The following is a 24,152-nucleotide window of genomic DNA, read 5'->3' on the forward strand; positions in this document are numbered from 1 at the left end:
TTCATCATTCATTGGTTTTCAGGAACTTTTGGCAACATCGTCATCATCAGCATCGCTATCTTCTGCTCTGTGTTCTTCACCTCTCATATATAATTCTGCGGAAGTAACTGCCTCGCGTATGTTGTCTTCTGTCTGTTTCATATCAGTAATGATGCCCTCATCAGCATTCATCCATTCCTGAAATTCATCTTCCGTTAAGTCTGTTGGACAAAGTTCAGCATTCTCCTCTACTTCTGGTAACTCTCTTCAAAATCCCCCATGCTAGAAGCAGTTCTTTATTGTATGTGCTGAGACATTATCACATGACATGGCTAGAAGATGCAGGACATAGAGAAGGCTGGTTGTTTTGGCAAGAGCATTGGCATTAATTTTATGTGAGTCCTCTATATTTTCTAAGATTCTTGTGCGCATTTCGTGGTGATAATACGCTTTCATGGTGCAAATGATTCCTTGATCCATGATTGAATTAAACTAAGGTTAAATTATAAGGAGATTCCCACCTTCCAATACTTGTCAATTTCTATATACTGGTTTTATTAATTGCATGATATAATCCAGCTTAATCTCTAGGACATGTTTCGTTCCGATATGGAACATCTTCAGCTAAAAGATTTGACAAAACGGCAAGACTATTAAAACACATGTGATAGTAATGATGATAAAATAAAATTATCATTCATGTTGGGTTAAAATTTCCAAGTCAGTGTCCAAGTTACAAAGCAAAATCGGCGTAAGGATTCTTTTTTATGTTTATGTGTGTACTTGTTAATCTTGAAGATAAAATTGGAGATACAAAAGATTTTCTTAAAGTATAGTTATCGGGGGAACTCTTGAAAAATAACCGTAGTTGAAGTTGACTTGCAGTTAGACTATTAAAATGAGTCTGAAACAAGAAGAAAATAAGTAAAAAGGAGGATATTTTTAAAGGAGAAAATCTTGTAAGAATGTGTGTTCGTAAGGATAAAAGGATAATGGAGTTGTTTACCTTGTAGTCGATCGTGTCGTATTTGACGTCCTCCCTTATGCCGTGTCGTCAACTGACTGAGCGTGTGTGAGGCGCTTGCGGTGGGCGAGGAATAGCAGAAGGAGAGATAGGGGAAGTGGGGGAAGCAGGTGAAATCTTGTGTAGGGTGGAGTTAACTAAGGAGTGGTGTGATAGGCTAGGGGAAATGGAAGGAAAAATATGGGGAATATTGTGTAGGGTGGAGCTAATTGGAAGGAGGTGTGTTGGTTGTTTTGTGGGATCCTTTTTGATGGCTTTTCTAGATGGGTCTAATTTGGTAGCCTCTTCTAACAATATATTGATATTCTCCGTAATTTCGTTAATATTTTGGCTGGGGTTTTGTTTCTGATCAATCTCAATAGTGAAACTCTGTTAAGAAGTTTTTCAAGGGACTGCAAAAAAAACAACTTCTTAAGCAGGAAACTTCTTAAAAGGGGTAATACCCAAAAACTTATTCTGTACTTTGAAATACATGTGAAAAACACAGCCAACAGATTTCCTTGTTTGTGAACAATACCGAAATAGGCCGATATATAAGAGCTGCTAACATAAAGCCACAATATAAAAATTTGATTATCATCACAATATTTTTAGAGATAAAGTAAAATAATTGAACATATCGTATTATAAATATAATTTACTTAATTTTACCCCATGGCAAGATTCTCCCTTCCAAACTAGAGACATATTCGGAATAAGCTGGTTAAAAAGTGCGAATTCATCGAGATTAAAAACATAGCAAGTTTTGCTTATGTTAACAGGCAGAACCATTTCCTTCCACGCTTCCCTTTCCTCCGCACATACACTCTCTGCTTCGCCACCAATTGTTTTGTAAACAAAGCTGGCTCGATTTTTAAAGCGGTCCAGCCACCCGTTCGACGCGGTAAAAGGTACCCTTAATTTGCATGCAATTTTTTGGCTTTCTCCTTCACAATAGTCCCACTGAAAGGTATGTTTAAACTTCGCTGCTCTTTAAACCATATTAGCAGAGCTTCTTCTATTTCATCGTACTTTTCAGATTTAACTTTCTTGCAATTTGCTAAAGTATTCCCTGCAGAAGCAAAGATCTCTTCTTTCTTCACTGTAATGCCGTGTAGATGACTCCACTTTCCTTATAATCTCCACTTTGTCTTTTATTGTTAGTGCCTTTCGCTTGATCTCTTTCCTCTGAGTTCCGCTCATTTTCACTTAAAACGTTTTTCACTTAAAACGTTTGTACGTGGATATTACAAGTACAACTAACTTCGCGACTCCTATTCATACTAATTATGACGCTACACTATGCTTGGCAGTCTGTAGCTTCGGCTTACAAGACGCAAAGACAAGACGTGTACTACAGTTTGTTAGCATGTGCTTTCTATCTTCCTCACACCCCCGACACCTGCTTCAAGGATAACGGCAACAAATGGGAAATCTGTCAACTTATTCTTATTCTTAGAACCTAGGCCTAAATAGCCCATGCATTCCTATTGGTTGTCACGGCAAAGGGCGTAGTTTCTGGCTGTTTCGCAAGTACCACATGGCCAAGCCAGTATTGAGTTTATTTTCCCGCTTCAATCCTCTTCGTGCTATAGGTAACGAAGAAAAGAAACACAGATTCGAAGTTGCAGAAATGAGTGCATGGAAAAGTATCTGGGGTATTATGTTGGAGTGATAAAGGAGCAATAGCAACGCTAACACATCTAAACATAAACAGTTTCTTTCCCCGCGAGAATTTTATTTCATGTCTCCTCATCCTTGTGCTACGTTCTAATCATGCGATGTAATAATTACGAGTGAAACGATAATGCTATGTTTAGCTCGTATAAAGGTAAAATTAAAAATAACTTTCAATTTTATGCCAACACGTGGTATTGCAATGCCTGTGTGTGCCTCCCACCAACACCCAGTCCGCTGTCAACATTCATTCAACTTTGTAGACGATCGGGATCTTTCAGCCGGCTGTTTGGTGGCATGTGTATCAGCTGGCTGCTGGCAAGTAGGCTGTTTCCTGCATAGAGCCGGGAAGTTGTTTTTGTTCACCTCACTAATAATGGACACGGAAAATCTTATCGGTTTAGTTCAAAAACGTAATTACCTCTACGACAAGACCCATAAGTATTATTGCAACAACGTAAGAGAGAATGCCTGGAAGGAAATAAGCAAGGAAATGAAAAATCAAACAGGTTAGAATATTCAATTTTGTGGTAGATTAACAGTAATGTTGTGGACAAATACACTTTACGGTTTTTAATTAATGTTTAGGCCACCTCGATTAACGACTTCACCCTGTCGCGGCCCGCAAATTACTGCGTTAAAGTTTTATTAAACAATCCATTGCGTGCTTTATGTTTCCCACGTAGAATCCCATTCAATTCTATTGTGCTAGATGGAGCGGTGGAGTGAAAATTTCGACTGATGGGTTCGATTCGATTCCACAGGGTGAGAGTGAGCATCTGGTGTCCGTGTTGCATGACGTCGTATGGCCTTGGCAAGCCCGCACAGGTTCCGTGACACCAGAGACACACCGCGAGCGCGTGAACGGTCTAACACAGGGTGCAACTTGCGCAGAGACTGGGCTGCTTTGAGCGGACATTTTCTATCTCAAGGGGCTCTAAAATCTGAACTGTTTAACCGGGAAATATATTTACAACAGAACACTTTAAACGGGAAAAATAGACATATATCTTAATGAAACCGATCAAGGGACCTAGAATATCACACTTCTTAGGCATGAAAACTTCTTATGCGGGAACTTCTTAACCGAGTTTCACTGTAAATATTTTCAAAAATATTCAGTAATTTACCTTTGTTTAACGTTCGTAGGATGGTCAAGTCCCTTTCTATTGATCTAAAATTGTGTTTATATTCAGTCATATGAAGATTCATGGCCGAGTACTTCCTATGTTTTTCAGCATTAATATGTTCTTGATATCTTACTAAGAAATTACGGCCTGTTTGCCCAATGTACGAATTGGCACATTTTGAGCATTTAAGCCTATATATCCCTGAATTTAAATATTTATTATTACTTGCAGTTCTTTGGTGATTGAAAATTAAACATTGATTGTTGTTGCTGGTGCGAAAAGCTATTTTAAAATTGAGTTTCTTAAATATATTAGTAATCTGGTAAATGTTCCCATTATTATAAGTAAAAGTGCCAAAGTTTTTCTTTGTATGTTCTTTTACCAGCTGCGTTTAAGGTTTATTCTTCATTTTATTTATTAATCTATCTATGTAGTGTTTTGTGTATCCATTGCTTATCGCTATTTTGTAAATGAGATTAATTTCTTTTGGAGATCGTTTGTGGACAAGGGAATTTCAGCAAGGATACCTGATGCGGGAGATCCCATTGGGAGACCACTTTGTTGATATACTGTGTTATTGAAGGAAAAGTAATTATTGTTAAGTGTAAATTCTAAGAGTTAACACAAATTCTTCTATTTCATGGTTACTAAGTTTCTTATGTGTCCTTAAGGTGTTCTTAATTATATCTAGAGTTTCTTACGTGGGGATGGTAGAATACACATTAGTAACGTTGCATGAGTTCAAGGTGAAAGATGGTTTTAATTTAGTGTTTTAATCATTTTACAAAATTCTATTGAATTACTGGTTGTGGTTCCACTTTGGAAAGTATAGTACTTTTTTTAGAAAGCTATTGATAAATTTAGAGGTTTTGTAGATGGGGCTGTTTTTGAAGTTAATGATTGGTCTTATGGGTATGTCATGTTTGTGTATCTTGCTATTGGTAGTCTTGGATTTGTATTAATTAGGCTTGATATTTCATTCTCATTAAGGATGAAATTAATGTTTTTAAGTATTTGTTTTAGTTTTTTTTTGACAGAGTTAGTCGGATCTTTTTTTAATTTTTGAGAAAGTATTATCTGAGAAAAATGCTTCGGTTTTTTCTCTGTATTCGTTTTTGTGCATAATAACTGATACATTACCTTTATCCGCCTTTGTGGTTATAAGGTTATTATCTTTTATTTTTTGTTTTAAGCCTTTGATGTCTGTAGAAGGTAAATGGAGCGTGTTAACTTTCTGATCTTTAATTCTTGAAGTTTCTTTTTGACTTTGAATTTAGTTTCAAGTTGTTGATCTATTGGAAGCTGAGCTATGACTTGTTCTACTTCAGCAATGGTTGTTATGTATTGCTTTTGATTGTATGGACTAGACCAATTGTAACTAGACCAATTGATCTGTAACTCTTTGTCCTCGAAAACAACGTCAGTTAGGTTCTTAGTTGGAGGGTGAAAGGTTGAATTGGGTTCGATGTTAATGGAGGATTTTTTTGACTGATTTATGCTTTTTTGATTTAGAATAAGATTGTAAAGTTTTTTGTTCAAGGTTTCTTGTTTCTTATCTAAGATGTTTTGAATTTTAGTATTACCATATTTCAAAAAGGAATCCCATTCTATAGGAGCCATAAGGGAGGAAGCTTCTAGATGAGCATTATATAACTTAGTTTAAAAAAGACTTTTTTCTGTATAGAAAATTTCATTTTTGATCCATAAGTTTTTATTGTATTTTATCATCATAACTCTCACATGTGTTTTAATTGTCTTGCCATTTTGTCAAAAGTTTTAGCTGATTTTATCATCATAACTATCACACGTATTTTAATTGTCTTGCCATTTTGTAAAATCTTTTAGCTGAAGATATTCCATATCAGAACGAAACATGTCCTAGAGATTAAGCTGGATTATATCATGTAATTAATAAAACCATTATATAGAAATTGACAAGTATTGGAAGGTGGGAATCTCCTTATAACTTAACCTTAGTTGTGTTGAGCCAATACGGGACAAAATATGAGATTTATAAGCTGTGATTGAATTAATGAAGTCGTATTCACCGGTAAGAAAACCACATTGATGTTCTTGAGCTCACTTCACAATGTGTGCTATACAGTTGTCAACCAGCAAAACTATTTTACGGTATAGCTTATTATCCCATTTCAGTAGCCATTCCTTGAAAATCAGAGCAGTCATCCATGCATTAGAGTTGGAATGACAGTCCACTGGAAACTTATTGATGCCTTTAAAGCAACGTGGGTTCTTACTTTTCCCAATCACTAACAGTCTTTTCTTTTCATCAGACATACTCGTACAACATAAAACTGTTACTCGTTCCTGGGAGGTTTTACAGCCTTTAGCACTTTCATTTTTGAACAAGTTTGTGTGTTCAGGCAAAGCGCGATAATACAGTGCAGTCTCATCAGCATTATACACACATTTGGGAGGGAATTCAGAAGCAATTTTAGGCCGCCACTCTTCTATCCACCGCTCAGCAGCGACAGAATCAGCATCCTTCTGCTCACCATGCGTTTGTTTGTACACTATATTTTCTCGTTTCTTCCAACGGTGAAACCATCCTTTCGCGAAATTGATTTTTCGCTCTTTTTTTTTTTTTTTTTTTTTTTTTTGCCGCATCAGAGGACCGTCAACATGAGCATCTTTCTCATAAACATTTGAGAACCAAAGTTTTAGAGCTGATTCAACTTTTTCCACCACAATTTCACTTACAGTTGAAGTTTTTGTTTTCTTTTGCTGCCTTAAGAATATTGTTTCGATTTTTAAATAGCTTGCACAGAAGAGGCTGCAAAATACGTAACTCCACAGCAGCATTGCGTTGACTCATTGTAAGCAATTTGTCATGATGTTCTATGATAGAAAGTTTCTCTTTAATGGCTAAATCTTTACGTTTGCTTTTCACACTAGCCATCACTGCACTACAACACTAAGAAGTTCACAGTGCAAAAGCTTTGGTAAGACTCGAGTGAGTAGTCCTTAGCTAAACTACCATAAATGAAGAAACAAAAGAGAAAGTCTATGCCGGAGGGTTACTACCTGCGCTGACCGGTTTTCTACCGTACACCTGTTACAAAAGATGAGATGTGAAAGTGGCCTTGAAGACAGGCGCATTGTAGAAACGGGTTTTTTTACGGTTGGGAGCGTTTTCTTTGTATGCACTCTACTGGCATACTTAAGAACGAAATCCTTGAAAACAAATGTGACAACATAAACCAAATTCATGATCACAATAAACAGAAGATTTTCAATGTTTCAGTATTTGTCCGTACGGGACTTCGTAAATGTGATTATATAATACGGTTGATAACATTATCCATGATTACAATAAATGGCATCTACTGTATATATATAAAATCTTGCTAAGAATTCTTAACTATATTTAAGTCAATATGGAACCAAAGATGAAATTTATCACATGTAAGAGTAGATTATGACTCTGAACGGATCGTAATAAACTTGAACGACTCCTGCAGTGATTTCGGTACTAGGGGGGTGACTCCAACAGTGATTATGGTGCTATGGGGGTGATTTGTGCAACCTACCTTCCTTCCAGCAACTAAATTCAGGAGTACATTAATCTTCAGAATTTTATTGAATATTACATACCTGCCAACTTTCCCGATTTAGGCGGGAGACTCCCAATTTTCAACAGTTTTTTCCGCCTCCTGATTATTCTATTATTTCTCCCAGTTTTAGCTTATTTTTTTGTGAACTTCAAACATTTGTTTTCAAATCTCGCCATTTCAGCTTGTTTACATGAGTGGCCGGAAGTCCTTCGCTCATTGGGCGCTTTCAAACAAAATATCTCACGTTTATTATTGCGAGAAATGTGCGCGGATGTGCGATGTTTACTACTGAAACCTTTATATCGCGACGCGTATATCTGTCGTCATTCTCTCGTTTTCGTGTGCTATGTTCGTGTTCGTTCACATCAGTCTAGTCGATTCTACAGACTAGTCGCTAGATATTGAAGTCTTTTTTAGTAATTTAGTAATAGAATTTCAATGATAACAACTACTGACTTTTCTACAGAGTTTAGGAGCCATTTGGAGACAATTCTGACTAATTTTAATTTGTCTCAATATAAATAAAATGAGTGTCTGTACACTGCTCAGAATTTATAGTGAATGATATTTCTGTACCGGTCGTGACCACAGTAACAAGGGAAAAAGGACGTTTTAATTTTCCGTCATGTCTGTATGTATGTTATAATTAATTCTAATTGTGATGTATGTGTGTATGTATGTATGTATGTATGTATACGGCTGAAGAGAATTTAACAAAAATCTGTATATAAAGTAGGGGAATAAGTCGCTACAGTCTAGGCCAGGGATGGCGAACCTTTTCCAACTACCGTGTCATTTTAAGTCTGGTTTATTATTCTCAACTGTTGACCGTGCCACTTGTTATTTTGCTTTGAGGAAAATCTACAACCTACAAACCACCCCCCTCCCCACCTCCGTCATGTTGTCGTAGCTCGTATGCTCAACAATTTAACTAATTTCTACTTCACCACATTTCCGCAAGGAAACCGGAAGAAACAGCTATCCATGTCTGTAAGATCATATTCATGCTTTCATCAAAACATGCTGCATACATGTGGGAGTTCTCCAAATTAGCTTTCAATTGCTCCTAAACTTCTTCTCTCATTTTATTACGATAACCTTGACAGCAGTTCAGCTGGCTGGCATTCCTTTAATTCTGTTAAATATTAGCTGTTAGGGTAGTTTTCAAATAATGTGTCGGACGTCAATAAGAAAGTTTCTTTCAAGAGCTCACCATTAGATATCAGTTTCCCATGTATGCTGTACTATGCAGTGAGACATGTGGAAACAGCTGCACTGATATTATTTCTTGGCCGGAAAGAAGATACAAAATAGTCTGTTATGTGTAATGTTCGATATTTTGTGAAACGAACTCTCTTCTTCATTCATTTGATATGGAACAAACATTTGAATGATTAGTCTCCAAAACTGCGCTTTACATTAAATGTGGGGGATACAATTGTTTTCGAACACAGGCAACACATGTTTCTGCCAGTCCGAATTCCCTTGTCCACAGTTCTTGAAATATACGGTCACCGCCTTTGTTAAGTTAATGTTCTTTTCGGCACCAAAAACATATTTGCGATGTCCGTATACAAAACCACCAGAAAACGACACTATTTCACTTGACTTTCGCGTGTCCAAATGGAACTAGTATTTAGATTTTCGATATTTATTCCTTACACTTGAAACACTATGAGATATGTATTGTCTGTACTACAAGACGTATATAAAAACATTATGTTCATGTGGCGTGCCACTGAAAACGTGTTCACGTGTCACCCAGTGACACGCGTGGCATAGGTTCGCCATCCCTGGTCTAGGCCATAAATAATTGTGTTTACGTTGAGTGAAATGGTAGTTTAGAGGAAAGCCTAAAATTCAATTCTCACATATTTATGTTATTATTGGCCCTGCCAATGAATAGTACATAATTAAAGTTATATATTATTAAATTTCCTAACATTTATCTCTTATACATTTTTACTGTACCGGCCATGATAACAGAGATATTCATGAATTTGGATTTTTGTTGCTAAGTCTATATCAGCGCCGAGATACGAGAAAATGGGTGAACAGAATTTAATGAAAATCGGTATGTAAAGTCGGGGAATAAGGAACTACAGTCTACGTTATAAATAATTTTATTCGCCCTGTTCAAAATGGTAGTTTAGGGGAAGGTGCCAAAATTAATTTTTAATGACCTATCTAATTGGTCATATCAAAAGTACTACATAACAAAAGTTATAGAGGGTACAATTTTTGATTATTTCTAATATCACAGAGTCGGAAGAAAACTAAATGTGAAGGCCTGCAATATAGACAGCTCATAAAATTGATCAACAATAACATTACATTGACCATTGTTTGTTGTGATGTGCTTTGTGTATTCTTCTGCCATTTATCTACCATAGATGGGATTACTGCTGTGTACCTAGTATTACAGCCTGCCTGAATATTGGCGGGAAGTAGCTGGGGAGTTAGATCTCTCTTTTCTTTAGCATGCCATTCCTCTGGTTCATAAATTTTCTGATACTACTGGTACGTAACACACTGGATCATCATAGTATTCCAGCTATACGATCCCTGCTCTGAGGCAGCAGTGATTATTGGAATGAGCAGTGTGCACACTTAAATGGAATAACCACGAATCTACTTCGTTGGCGTAGCAAGGGGGAGAGGTAATACTACCACTCTCGCGGACCAAACACACACCCCCTGTGGGTGGGGGACGCAGGCGAAGAATACACTCACGGTATCCTCTGCCTGTCATAAGAGGCTACTAAAAGGGGTGACCTAGGAATGTTTGAATTAGAACCATGAGACTACTTATAATTAGTACCAGCACGCTGGGTTGCTTTTACTTGTGCATAGTACCACTGTGTTAGGTACACAATAGCTTTGTGATTAGTAGCGAGAGTGTGTGAATCAGGGTGAGTTTTATAGTACCTATGATTAGTACCTCTCTTATGAGTGACACCATGGGTCTGCCTTGCCTATGATTAGTAGCCACTATGTGAGGAACATCACGTTTTGAATTCTGGTGAGTGGATGATTTTGGACTTTTAAATTGTTATTACATTTCATCTCATTTTGTACCATAAGGGGCCGATGACCTAGATGATAGGTCCCGTTAAACAACAAGCATCATCTTGAATGGAATAATGACACAGGAGTGTTCGCGGCTGTCTGCGGCCTGGTCATTCTAGCTTTGGAACTTTGAACTGTTAGATCGACACTGTAGTACTTTTCTTTAAAAGTGAGAAAATGTGCTGTTTTTCATTTTAGTGAATATTTCCTATGACAGCATTACTTTTAATCGTGACATTCGTACTGACGTCATTGTAATGACCTATACTGACTTCAGTTGGGAAAACTATAAGGACAGTCTTTCTAAGAATTGCGTACCAAAGCATGGGTACAACAGCTAGTTACTTGATACAATTAGCATTGTGCTTCGCATAATTGTACAGGCGCCTGATGCAATTATTAATCTATGTATTTGCTAAGTGCATGACAGATTCATACGTGTGGAGCACGAGTTCATACTATTTTCGGGAGGCTTATCAGAGACTGATCATCTTACTCACATACTTCCTGTTAGGTACAAGAGATGTGTAATTTTTAGCCGTGTAGCCTCGTTATAGTAACAGTCGGGCTTTGAGACAGTAAGTGTTATAAATATATCATAGTATTGTATTGCGCAAGACATGTAGAATAGGCAGTTTTGACCAATTGTATCTCCTGATTTCTCTTGAATTTTTTCTGATTTTCATATCATAATCTCCTGATTTTTTGTTTTGTAAAGTTGGCAGGTATGATATTAGGTCCGGCTCCATGGCTAAATGGTTAGCATGCTAGCCTTTGGTCACAGGGGTCCTGGGTTCGATTCCCAGCAGGGTTGGGAATTTTAACCATTATTGGTTAATTCCGCCTGCCACATGGTCCTTAATATTGGCTCCGCAGACACGCGATAATCTTAAAACTTGCCTTCCCAATTGCAATGCAGTATCATCTGCCCGAAACGCACCAGATGGGACACACTATAGGATGCCATTATAGGAGTTCCGATTTGAATTTGTTTGGATCATACGGGATTCCTTTCCCGTCCAAGTAGTGTTGGCTAATGAGTGTATTATTCAAAGCAGTGTATAGATTCATTCAAGTGTCCGAGTGAATCGACACGGCGAGCTCACGGCACACGATTCAGCTGACTCGTTGCAAACAGTGCTGACTAGTGCACTCGTGGATCAGTGAGGCACAGCACACACGGTTCATTATCGGCACACTAGACATTCAAGAAGTTAGTATAAATAACCACCTAATTGATACTTATTATCGCCTCAGGCAAAATTGAATATAAATTAACACTTACAGGACATGTTTCGACCACTTAGTGGTCCTCTTCAGCTGTATAAAGAAAGAATTGAGAGGAAAAAACATTAGAATTGAGAAGAAAAAACATTAGGACAATAAGCACAAATAATGAAATTTCTTTGGAGACTCCTTTGTTAAAAAAATGAAGGTCATCAGATCAGGACATTGCCTCTCGTTCTTGTTTGGAAAAGATGTTTATTCTGTGCTGTCTAGAGGGTCTGTCTGTGAGCGCGACCTGGTGAAGTAACGATGTGACACAGTCTGACAGTTCATGCAAAGCTCTGGAGAGAAGGGAAGTAGAGTTTTGTCATAATCTAAAATATCATGTGAGGGAGGAGGGAGATTGGGCTGTGCTTCTGCGATGTTGTGTTTGATTATATCTCTTGTTCGTCTTGTCTGTTTCATGTGTACCCATTCCAAGTATTTACTAATATTCTCGTATAAGATGTTTCTTTGCTCGTTGTTTTCGTTAAGATTCTCTTCACCGTTTTCTAATTTATCAAGAACGATGTGGATGTTTTCCAGGTTGTTCATTAGATTTCCTTTATTTATCATACATATAATTTGAAGGTCCTGTCTGATATTGGTGAATTTTTGGTTTGACTCTATCATATGGGATCCCATGGCAGAGAATCGTTTGTATTTTTCAGCATTGACGTGTTCTTGATATCTAATTAAGAAATTCCTTCCAGATTGTCCCACGTAAGTTTTTTTACACTGACTACAAGTTAGCTTATAAATACCAGATTCCTGATTCCAGATTCCCAATCTCGCTCCTCCCTCACATGATATTTTAGATGATGACAAAACTCTACTTCTCTTCTCTCCAGAGCTTTGCGTGAACTGTCAGACTGTGTCACATCGTTACTTCACCAGGTCGCGTTCAAAGACAGACCCTCTAGACAGCACAGAATAAACATCTTTTCCAAACAAGAACGAGAGGCAAGATGTCCTGATCTGATGACCTCCATTTTTTTTAACAAAGGAGTCTCCAAAGAAATTTTATTATTTGTGCTTATTGTCCTAATGTTTTTTCTTCTCAGTTGTAATGTTTTTTTCCTCTCAATTCTTTCTTTATACAGCTGAAGAAGACCACTAAGTGGTCGAAACATGTTCTGTAAGTGTTAATTTATATTCAATTTTGCCTGAGGCAATAAAAAAGTATCGATTAGGTGGTTATTTATACTAACTTCTTGATTATACTCATCGATACGGTCATGAAATGGACAACTTGTAATACACTGGACATTGGCGGGGAGCCGAACTTCCCGCTGCAGTGAGACATACAAAGCCATGGCACACTGAAGAATCATTTGCTGTAACGGACTCCCGCTCTTAGCTTATTTGAAAATAATACCTTCCTCTTGCATTCACTGTCCTCTTTGTACAAGGAGGTTTTAATAATAGATAAATAATAGGTAGTCAAAACATAATTCCAAAGTACCTAGCTACTAAATAGGTAGGCTATTAGGTTATTATATTTATTAGTTGAATGAATCAGTATTATACCTTAGTTGACATTTGACAATTAATTCAACTCAACTCTCTAGCCTACCCTATGACTCATGCTCATGACCACTCCAAATTGTCTGTTTTATATTGGGAAGAGCCACTCAGTATTCTCTCAGTTTGTATGTCGCATAATTGCACAAGACGTCAATAATCAAATCACAAGTTCACCGGTGTACGTGGACAGAGATTAAGTGAGCTGACTGAGGTACTAGCTTAAATAAAAAGATGTTGAATCACAAAACCAGAGGGCTTCTGTACATCTTGGGTAGCCTATACAAAGTATGGCGATTTAAAAAATCCTCTGCTGATAGAAAAAGACATATTTTCAAAGATGACCAAGCAAGTTGGCCATGCGGTTAGGGTCGCGTAGCTATGACCTTCCATTCGGGGTATGGTGGGTTTTAATCCTACTGTCGACAGCCATTAGAATGGTTTGAACATTTGTTTTATATTAATATGTAGGCTACTTATTGTAAACACAGAGATTTTCGCATCTGATTCTCTATATTTAGTGGAGTTGTTACTTTCTCAGAACTATGAAAAATCACACGTCTGTGTAGAAAATTTGAGTTTGCCTATTATTATTATTATTATTATTATTATTATTATTATTATTATTATTATTGTTGTTGTTATTGTTATTGTTATTGTTATTGTTTGCTGACATAGGCAAGCCTTGTGTAAATGTGTAGTGCATCGTGACACCGTTTGGGCTGTGCCATGTTGAGTTTTCAACCTATCTTTTGTGTGAAGGGTTCAGAAGTTTTGATGTACGACTAGTATCTTATAATATCACGCAATCGTAAGTTTGTAAATAGAGAAGAAGATTTTAAATAAAGTGACATCACATTGTAAGATGAATGTTTGTTGGTTTAGAGATTTTAAGTTTGTGAAGTGTTTGTATGTGTTCGGTCTTGATCCAGCCAATCCCAAGCTCCCATTCCTATCGATTTATATCGGTTGAGCGTGATCTCAACCTGGCTGCTAACTGTATTGTCTACATCACCACGTGGTTAAGCTACCTCGCTTGGCATGCGTGGTATTCCGTACTGTTCGCGTTCTTTTGCATTTTCTTCAGCAATTAGTGTCTTTCATATTGTTGTTTCTAATCTTTATATCTCTCTGCTTGTCCCTGTATCACAAACAGAAGTGAACTCCCCTTGTGTATGTTTGGCTTCATTATGTAAGATCCATTTGTTTTCAACAAAGGCATTTAAAGCTGTCTTTAGCCATTTGCTCCTCAGAGGTAGTGGTTGCTTTGCTACACTTGGATCGAAACAAGAAATTCCTTTTTTCAGTTTATATGCCAGAGGTAACCATTCCAATAACTTCTTCACAAAGCTACCATTCCTGTTAGACAATTTGTATTCTTTTAGGAATGGTTCCAAATCTCCAATAAGTGATAATAAAAATGACAACTTGGCCTTAAGAAGCTTATATTTAAGTGAAGATGATACTGTTTTGAAGCTGTCACACTTTGGGATTTTCTTGTTACTTTTTGCACCTTCCACATATTTGTCAACATTAGGTAGGACATCTATAGCACGTTCAATGACTTAATTTTTAAACCATCTTGTAGCACAATATTTCAAAGAAAATACAGCATGTTTGAACCTGAATAATGTGTATAATCAGCACGTTTTGCACAAGGAGTGAAGAGCATGAAGAAACTCTGCAATATTTCACTGGGTTTCTTTAACTGAATTGTATACAGTATAAAGTCACAAGATCCAAACCAATATAGGAGTATCTGGATAATCATTTAATAAATTATATCCTGAAGGATCTTTTCATTAATTAACATTTGGACCCTCCATTGAAATTTATAAGAGGTTTTTTTATTTTTTAGATTGAGTCATTGCAGTACTCGCAAAACACAATTTAACAAATCTGAGGAGGTAGAGTGACCAAGAAACGTGGAATCAAAATAAGAAGTGCACACCTCTTTTGTATCAGGATTGAAACAATGAACTACAAGATCCATTTGGCCACCTGAGAAATTTTATTCAGTGACTCGTCAAAACCAACTGTGAAAATGTGTACACTTACTACATATCTCAAGAACTTGAAAATAGGGAGCCAAACCATGAGTGACTGTATATGCAACTTTCATTCTGTGCAGTTTAACGTTTGAAGCTATTTCAGAGTCTGGAAACATTACTGGGAACAAACATACGTTAGCTTCACTGGCACTTAAAGAATGGTGTTGTATGACAGTATGCATGCACCATACAGTCTCAGCTTTGGTTACTTGCTCTCTTGAAAGATAATTCTGCAGACATCTAGTCTCTGGTGCTTCATAGGGTGGTGAACCACCTTCAGTGGAAGAAGCAGCAGCAGTAGTAGTGGAGTCATACGTGACAGTGTTTGTTGTGGTAGTTGTGACAGGCAGAACACAATTTGTGTTTGTGGCAGGGATATTACCTACAGTTTTTAATTTTCTTGTAACTTCACTGTTCAAATGTTCTTTTTTTAAATAACTTGAAAGGGATGAGGAGAACTGGCTGAACTTGACATTAGGTTATAAAAGTAAATGTACTTCTGGGTGGTGGGTTCCTAGACATCGCAATGAACACATCTCTCCTATGACACTCATTCCAAGTAATATTTCTTTAATTTCTACTTCCTTAGAATGTTAGAAATGGTGTGTAACGAAGGATGGATATTTGCAAAGAAAAGAAGAGGAGGGTGAATGGCAGTAACTCGACAGTCTTTGGTGGCTATAGATGAAGAAATTTCCTCACTGAAGCAGTAATGGTAATCATTTTTAAAAATCTTATAGTGAATTTAATTAGACTAAATTCAACTTCAAGTTTTGAAATTTAATATGCACATTAATTGTGCATTTTTTATGTTTAGTTTTCAAAAATGTGTTTCAATATTGCTGTCATAGCTGGGAACTTCATTTCTAATTTTATTTTTAGTCGTGTGTCAGGGGGAACAAACAGTTTTTTGTGTCCGGAAAACAGGGAAATGTCAGGGAATTTTAAAATCTGAAATTGGTGGGCACCCTGTTCTACAATTTAAATTTCGTGGAGAAATCAATCGTGATGAACGACTTAAATTGGAAAGAAACCTGGATAAATAGAAGTTTAAAAAGCCTAATTTCTAATAACCTGGTCAACATATAGTAAGAAACACCTGTCAATTGACACTACGATCCAATACTATAAAACCATAGTTCTCCCAGAAGCCACTTACGCTTGTAAAAACCTGTTCCAAATTTAAACTGGAAAAACTGATCAGCTTCTCGTAACAAAGAAAAATCATCAGAACTTGCAAAAATAAAAAAATATCAGGTTGAAGGAGTCTGGAGAATCCTTCCTAATGAAACTTTGGAGAGATTGACCCAATCATTAGCACATTGAAGAAGAAAGGAATCTATATTTCTTTCACATTGCCAGCAAACCACCATCCATTGCTGGTAAAACCATATCAAAAATACCACTATCGTCTTCATCATGATTGATATTTTTGTCAACACTAGGTTCACTTGAACTCTCACTTTCACTCCATAAATCATTATCGCAGTACAGTTCTCTTTCAGTATCGTCATTTAGCGAACAACACGAAACGCCATGCAATGAGGAAGCCATAGTGTAAACAAACAGCGGCTAGCGTCATTCTCTTTTTCTCTTGCTCGGCAATGCAAGGAGGATAAATACTTAGCGCAGCGCTGTTGCAAAGAGAATACAGGTATCTTTGTGTTTCCAATGGTGTACAACAGATGGTGTTTGCATTCATTTTCAACTACAACCAAAGCAGTTAATGCAAAGCTGCACAAGCTCGAGTACATATTCAGGCTGACACCATGTGGCGGTAATAGGGAGCCCGAGTACGTACTCGGTCAGGCAGCAAAGGAGTTAATGTGATTTTTATTTACAAGAAATGAATCCTACATAAAATATCAATCTTCGGACATTGTTTGTAGCAACAAGAGGTCAATAACAAAGTGAAAACATTCAGTTACAATTCCTTTCCTAATCTAGTGTAAATGTATGTTCCTTACTAGTATCTTCACTTTCATAGCCATTGCCAGCAGAAGAATCGTTATCATTGCCATTTTCCTTACGTCCTCAGTTCCATCGAGCATATTTCTGAAGGATTTTCCATGTAAATTTTACTTTCGTATATCTGAATCACATACAGCTGTTTCATTTTTTCTCCACTCATCAGCATCAGACATTATTTGTGTACAACTTGTTTTTCAGTGCCACTTTGAATGAATGCAGTAGGGGCTGATGACGTAAATGTTAACCCCTTAAACAACAAGCATCATCATTAATAACCACCATTTTTTATGGTCGTACATCTAGTGGTTCGAGGACTGACGTTAAGCCTCAAGGATAATCACTAAGTTTTTCTTTTTTGCAACTTCTGCCACACTTCTTGAATCTTATATCCATGATGTTGCGTAAATTTAGCAGTATGCCAAGGCATCATTGCCAAACATGCTTCACCCAGTCAGCCTTGACGTCATTATCCGTCCAGCTTTTTGTATTTGCTCTCATCAGTATGTCTTTCACTGATACTTTCATAATTGACTTTGTTTTAAATGTTACATTAGGTAGCAGTTTTCATCCATCTTTGTAACATGACTGCACACTTTTGCTTTTCACCACCACCACCAATATTTATCATTATGCTGGACCCCTCCCTTCCTGTTTACAGTGCTGTCAAGCAGCATTTTAAAATAGACCAGTGCCAGAACAGAGTCGCCAATTTATGAAAGTATATTAGTGTGCCTCCAGCACAAATTTATTATGTAGCTCTGAAAATTCAGCACCTTTTCTTCGTGATCATGTGGAAGCCTAATCCATTGAGATTAAAAGATCTTTTGTTAGCTAGCCCTGGCTATCTTTGAAGCCTGTGACTCCTATTTTCCTGGCTATACCTCAAGCTTTTAAGCTGGCACATTTCACTTCTAACTGCGTATCGATCATTCCCACTTGTAAATACAGCTTGTGCTCATATTGTACTTGCTTTTTGATGCGCGATTTCCAGTATCCTCTGCATCTTCAGTAATGTGAAGCTTTTCGTCAACCGTGAATGAGTGATGAAAACTGGTTGCACTTACAGCTATATTTGTTCCTCTTGCCTCTTCTGCCATGCGAAACGCTGAAGTATAACGGAATTCAGATATTACGAGGGGAGTAACAATCTTATCCCGAATAATACATGCTTTTGCATTTCAAGAGTAAATTTGATGAAAACCAATGTGGTTTCAGACCACAGAGGGGCTGTCAGGATCTGATTTTCAGTATGCACCAAGTAATTAAAAAAAAAACTACAAAAGTAATAGATATGGAATGTTTCATAGATCTAGAGAAAACAAATGTCAGAGTACTGGAGGGGGGGTCTAGATGTTCACCATACTGAGGGGTTATGGGATTAAGGGTAGGTTACTAAAATCAATCAAAGGCATTTATATTGACAATTCGGCTGCAGTGAGAATTGATAGTAGAATGAGTTCTTGATTTAAGGCACTTACAAGGGTTAGAGGTACCGAGCTCGATAGCTGCAGTTGCTTAAGTGCGGCCAGTATCCAGTATTCGGGAGATAGTAGGTTCGAACCCCACTGTTGGCAGCCCTGAACATGGTTTTCCGTGGTTTCCCATTTTCACACCAGGCAAATGTTGGGGCTGTACCTTAATTAAGGGCACAGCCGCTTCTTTCCCACTCCTAGCCCTTCCCTGTCCCATTGTTGCCATAAGACCTATCTGTGTCGGTGCGACGTAAAGCAACTACCAAAAAAAAAAGTTGGACAAGGTTGTTTATAGTTTACATGGTTCATCTGCTGAAAAGTATCAAGCTTCTAGGCGGGATTCACTTAGGTTAAAATGTTGTAAGCCGTTAGACTATTGCGAACAACTTGATCTTAACGGCATATTGTACCAAAAGCCTGGAGTCTAATTATTATCTTCAATGAGTATGGTATGAAAATTAGCATTTCCAAGAGTAAATTGTTGTCAATAGGTAAAATAATCCAAGAGAATTGAATGCCAGAGTGGGGATATAAAGCTGGAACAGGTACAGAATTTCAAGTATTTAGGATGTGTGTTCTCCCAGGATGCTAGCATAGTAAGTGAGATTGAATCAAGGTGCAGCAAAGCTAATGCAGTGAGTTCGCAGTTGTGATCAACAGTTTTCTGTAAGAAGGAAGTCAACTCCGAGGCGAAACCATCCTTACATCGGTCTGTGTTCTGACCAACTTTGTTTTACAGGAGTGAAAGCTGGGTGGACTCTGGATATCTTATTAATAAGCTACAAGTAACATACATGAGAACGATTGCTGATACAATTACGTGGTGGGGTCATGTGAAGTGAACGTAGGACGACCTAGGAGAATAATGGACTCTGTTATGGCGGGTAGATTAGTAGTGGTAGACCAAGATGATGATGGTTAGACTCAGTTTGTAACGATTTAAAGATAAAGAGGTATAGAACTAAACGAGGCCATAGAACTAGTTACAAATAGAGGATTGTGGTGGTTAGTAAATTCACAGAAGTTTGCAGACTGAACGTTGAAATGCATAACAGTCTATAATAAAGACGTATGCATTTTTTGGGTGCCAACTTTTGAAAAAAATTATTTGCAGTGTTTTCGTGTACAGAGGGGTCCAGAAAAATTTAGACACTCTTTGATATCTAGTCTCAAAAATTTCATTTTTAGGTTCCGTATTGAATCAAGATTTACATTCAAAGTTGTTAGGTGTGGGGATCCACCTATTCAATACAAGAAATAGTGATAATTACAAAGTCATCACATATTCATTTTTATTTGGGACTGGTTTCGGCAATAGGATATGCCATCATTAGCCTAGGAAGTAAGACAAAGACATTGGACATAAGAGTACATTACATTTCTTAAAATTATTAACAATACTTTTTTTAAATGTATGTGCTTGAACTGAATTACTTTACATATGTACAAGAGTTTTTATCATAAAAATTGAATATAGAAAGGTGTACACCAAAATATTTGTACAGTTAAAATTACAAAAGTAGAATGAGCTTTTTTCACATTGTAAGAACAGTGAGTCGTTAGCTACTTTGTAGTCATAATGGTATATATGAAATTGAGTTTCTTACTTCAGTAATAACATTAGGAGTCATTATAGATAGGCTGATGGACTAGTTACAACAACCAGTTGTTTACTTAAAATTTCCTCGTAGATGTTCAATAATTATTCAACTTGGATATAGCAGTGTGTGAAGTTTAAATAAATGTCTTATACGGCTAAAATATAGTATGGCTTCTGTGTCACAGGTTATTATATCCACAAGGGTTCAGTGAACAAAAAGGATAATCAAATCAAATCAAAATCAAATCAAATCTCTTTATTTGCAAATGAGGTGTCTACCTCGGTGGCAAATGGTACACTAAAAAACATTATTGTCACGCACTAAATATTAAATTAACAACAGAAGAAAATTTTCTTATAATACAATATTATACAATTTACGCTAACAATTTTTGCTATTAAACACACAGCTCATCCTTAATAAATTTATATTGTTCAAAAAATTATACTGATTATATCTCCTGTACTACTTACAAATATAGTCAACTGATATACAGTATGTGGAATTACTTCAAATGATACTGTACAACTGGTATAAGATTAAACTTTACATTGCATTTATTTACTTTTTTTACCCATTCTGGAACCTAAGTAGCATAACGACCTGCTGCGTCTTAACCAGAGCTCCTTTTGCCACCACTTTTCAGAGTTCCTGAAGGGCCTTCACAGCTACTGTAGCGGTCCCAGGGCCATCAAAGTCCCCACTGTACTTCACCCCTACAGGCAGTCCCCTACTTTGGCTGTCCAAACTCCTCAGACCAGGGGATGGAATTAATTTATTCACACACATTTTGTTATTTACAATAACCTGCACTGGTCAAATGCCCTCTAACACTTCATTTATTTTCTCTGTTGCTGTTTATTCTCTTCTTGATTATCTGTACAGATTTTGGAAAAGGATCAAACACTATCCCTGGTAAACTGTTCCACTCCTTCACACCCTTCCCAATGAATGAAAATTTACCCCAATCGCTTCTGATAAAATTCCTTCTAATTTTATATTTGTGGTCTGTCCTGCCGATATAATTATTTCCCAACTGAAGCCTCTCACGGATATCTCCCCATGATATAGCTCGGTTATGCAACAGCTCCTCTTCGACCTATCCATCATCCAGGTAGATTTCCATCCAAGTAGGCTCTGACACCTCTGTGGTAGTGAAGCGGAGCGCCATCTTGTTGTATGTAAAATCTTTCATTTCCAAACACCTCTCAGATTCAGGTAAAATAGATGTTTGCAGTATATGAAGATACACCTCACATTACGGCACCTTCAAAGAAGAAGGGCCAATCAAACCGCGCGATGACAGACCACACCACAGATTAACACCGGGTAGATCAACATGTTTGTCCACATGAACGTGAGGATTTTCAGGAGGCCAGTACACACAGTTGTGGCAGTTTACAGTACTGTTCAGTTCGAATTGTGCCTCGCCTGACCAGATAACCATCCTGCAAACCGTTCATCCTCGCGAAGCATGCCTCAAACCACTCGCAGTACTTCATCCTTTGATCCAGGTCGAACTCGTTCATAGGGTGGAGTGATCTTGGAATGTACACTTTCCACTTTGCAGCCTTCAGAATTTGTCGTACGGTTGATCGGCTTACCCCGCCTTCACATGCACCTTGATTCACAGATTTTTGAGGTGACCTACTGAAATGTTGCAACACAGCAGTGCTGGAAACTGGACTTGTTGATATTTTTAGTCGGCCAGGCCTTTTCTTATGCACATCCTGAACAGTACCGTTGGCTTCAAATTTATCCTGTACATGATAAATTGATGTACGTGTTGGCGGCTGAGTTCTGTAACATTACGCCATTGCTGTTGTACCTCCATGTTTTCGTACTTCCAGTACTACTTCAGTACAGCCTTGCATTGCTCAAACAATCTTACTTCATTCATTGCTGCACTGTCATCTGCTGGAAAACGTGCGCCAAAATTGTCGCGCCATTCACATGACCATCAGCTGTTGAGAAAACCGTGGACTACACTACCGTGCAAGAATTGAAACGGTATGTCATTTTGTTCCAAAGTTATTAACTATCAAAGAGTGTCTACATTTTTCTGGACCCCTCTGTATATGCGGTTTTGCCGGTTATATGTGAAAGGTTCCAAAGGAATAGTCATTGATTTTATTTAAGGATGCTGTGAAAGAATTCCCTGGCAAAGAGGTTTTTCTCCACTGGACAATACTTGGTAAATTTGAATTGGAAGCAAACTAAGCACCAAATATAGGGATGACTGCTGTTTAGGAAGGTTTTGCAAGTTTTAAACCATGTACATAAGGATTTTAGATTTAGATTTAGATTTAAGAGATCAAAAATGACACTCGAGTCATTTTTCAACCCTAAGTGCTAGGTAGTGATTTTATTGCACCTGCAGGCAATAGTACTTAACTTTTTGCTATAAAAGAGAAGAAGCTATTGACGGATTATCAATATAGGGTAAGTTTTTCATTATCTCCTTCACAGTTCGTGAGTAAATATGCCTCTTAGACGAGAAGACACTGACTGCGAGAGCTATCGCATTAATTCAGGGTGGACAAAGTATCGTTTTTCCACTGATGTGATTGGTGCATCATTTGAAAATGTCCAGTTTGCTTTGAGACGGTTCCATGATTTCTGTACATATGAGAGGTGATGTGGATCGGGCCGTTGGAAGCCTTCTTCTTCTTCTTTTTTTTTTTTTTTTTTTTTTTTTGCTAGGGGCTTTACGTCGCACCGACACAGATAGGTCTTATGGCGATGATGGGATAGGAAAGGCCTAGGAGTTGGAAGGAAGCGGCCGTGGCCTTAATTAAGGTACAGCCCCGGCATTTGCCTGGTGTGAAAATGGGAAACCACGGAAAACCATTTTCAGGGCTGCCGATAGTGGGATACGAACCTACTATCTCCCGGATGCAAGCTCACAGCCGCGCGCCTCTACGCGCACGGCCAACTCGCCTGGTGGAGGCCTTCTGTTGCCAGGTATGATAGGTTCCTAGTCATTTAGGTTTTGCAAGATGGCTACACTACCACAGCACAGGACAGTAGTCGTTTTTAGGCAGTAAGAAATAGGGTTGGGCAGACCGGAACAGTCGGTTGTTCCGGAACATTAGGAGCTTGAGGTGGAGTGTTTCGGTACAGTGTGCTGGCACACGGAACTGTAACTGCGCAGTAGAGAGAACACCGTGAGGCAAGATGACATGCTAGTGTCAGCAGGAATGTGCTGCTGTATCGGACGGGCTGTGTGTAGTTACAGCCAGTGTAAAGCTGCACGGAACAGTCGGAACACTGAAATTCGCTTTTAAAGGCTGCTTTTAGGTAAAGATTTTTTTTGTTCAATATGAAATACACATAACACGGTCACAATGGCAGTACAGGTGTTTAAAAGTAAGTAATCAAAGGATGTATTCACTTGTTGAATGTGTCAGCCTATATTGTAAGTAATTAGGGCCAGGATAAAACTTCACAGCACGTGAAAAAGCAGTCGGAACTCTGAAATAGGAACACTGAAATTCGCTTTTAAAGGCTGCTTTTAGGTGAAGATTTTTTTGGTCAATATGAAATACACATAACACGGTCACAGTGGCAGTACAGGTGTTTAAAAGTAAGTAATCCAAGGATATATTCACTGGTTGAATGTATCAGCCTATATTGTAAGTAATTAGGGCCAGGATAAAACTTCATGGCACGTGAAAAAGCAGTCGGAACTCTGAAATAGGCATCCAGAAAATTATGTCTAAATGTTGTTTTTAGGATAAGAATGTTTTCATTCATTCCAAAATACACCTGTCGCAATTACACTGGCAGTAGATGTGTTCACAAATGTCACAATGTTATTTTCACCAATTAAAAATA

General features: G+C 37.7%; 1 protein-coding gene across 3 annotated transcripts in view; it reads left to right on the forward strand.

Moving 5' to 3' along the window:
* The window catches only part of IntS3 (integrator complex subunit 3), a 330,648-nt gene that overhangs the window by 227,443 nt on the left and 79,053 nt on the right, over positions 1-24,152 (forward strand). The window lies entirely within an intron of this gene.

Source organism: Anabrus simplex, chromosome 1 (genome assembly GCF_040414725.1).
Source record: "Anabrus simplex isolate iqAnaSimp1 chromosome 1, ASM4041472v1, whole genome shotgun sequence".
Lineage (NCBI taxonomy): Eukaryota > Metazoa > Arthropoda > Insecta > Orthoptera > Tettigoniidae > Anabrus > Anabrus simplex.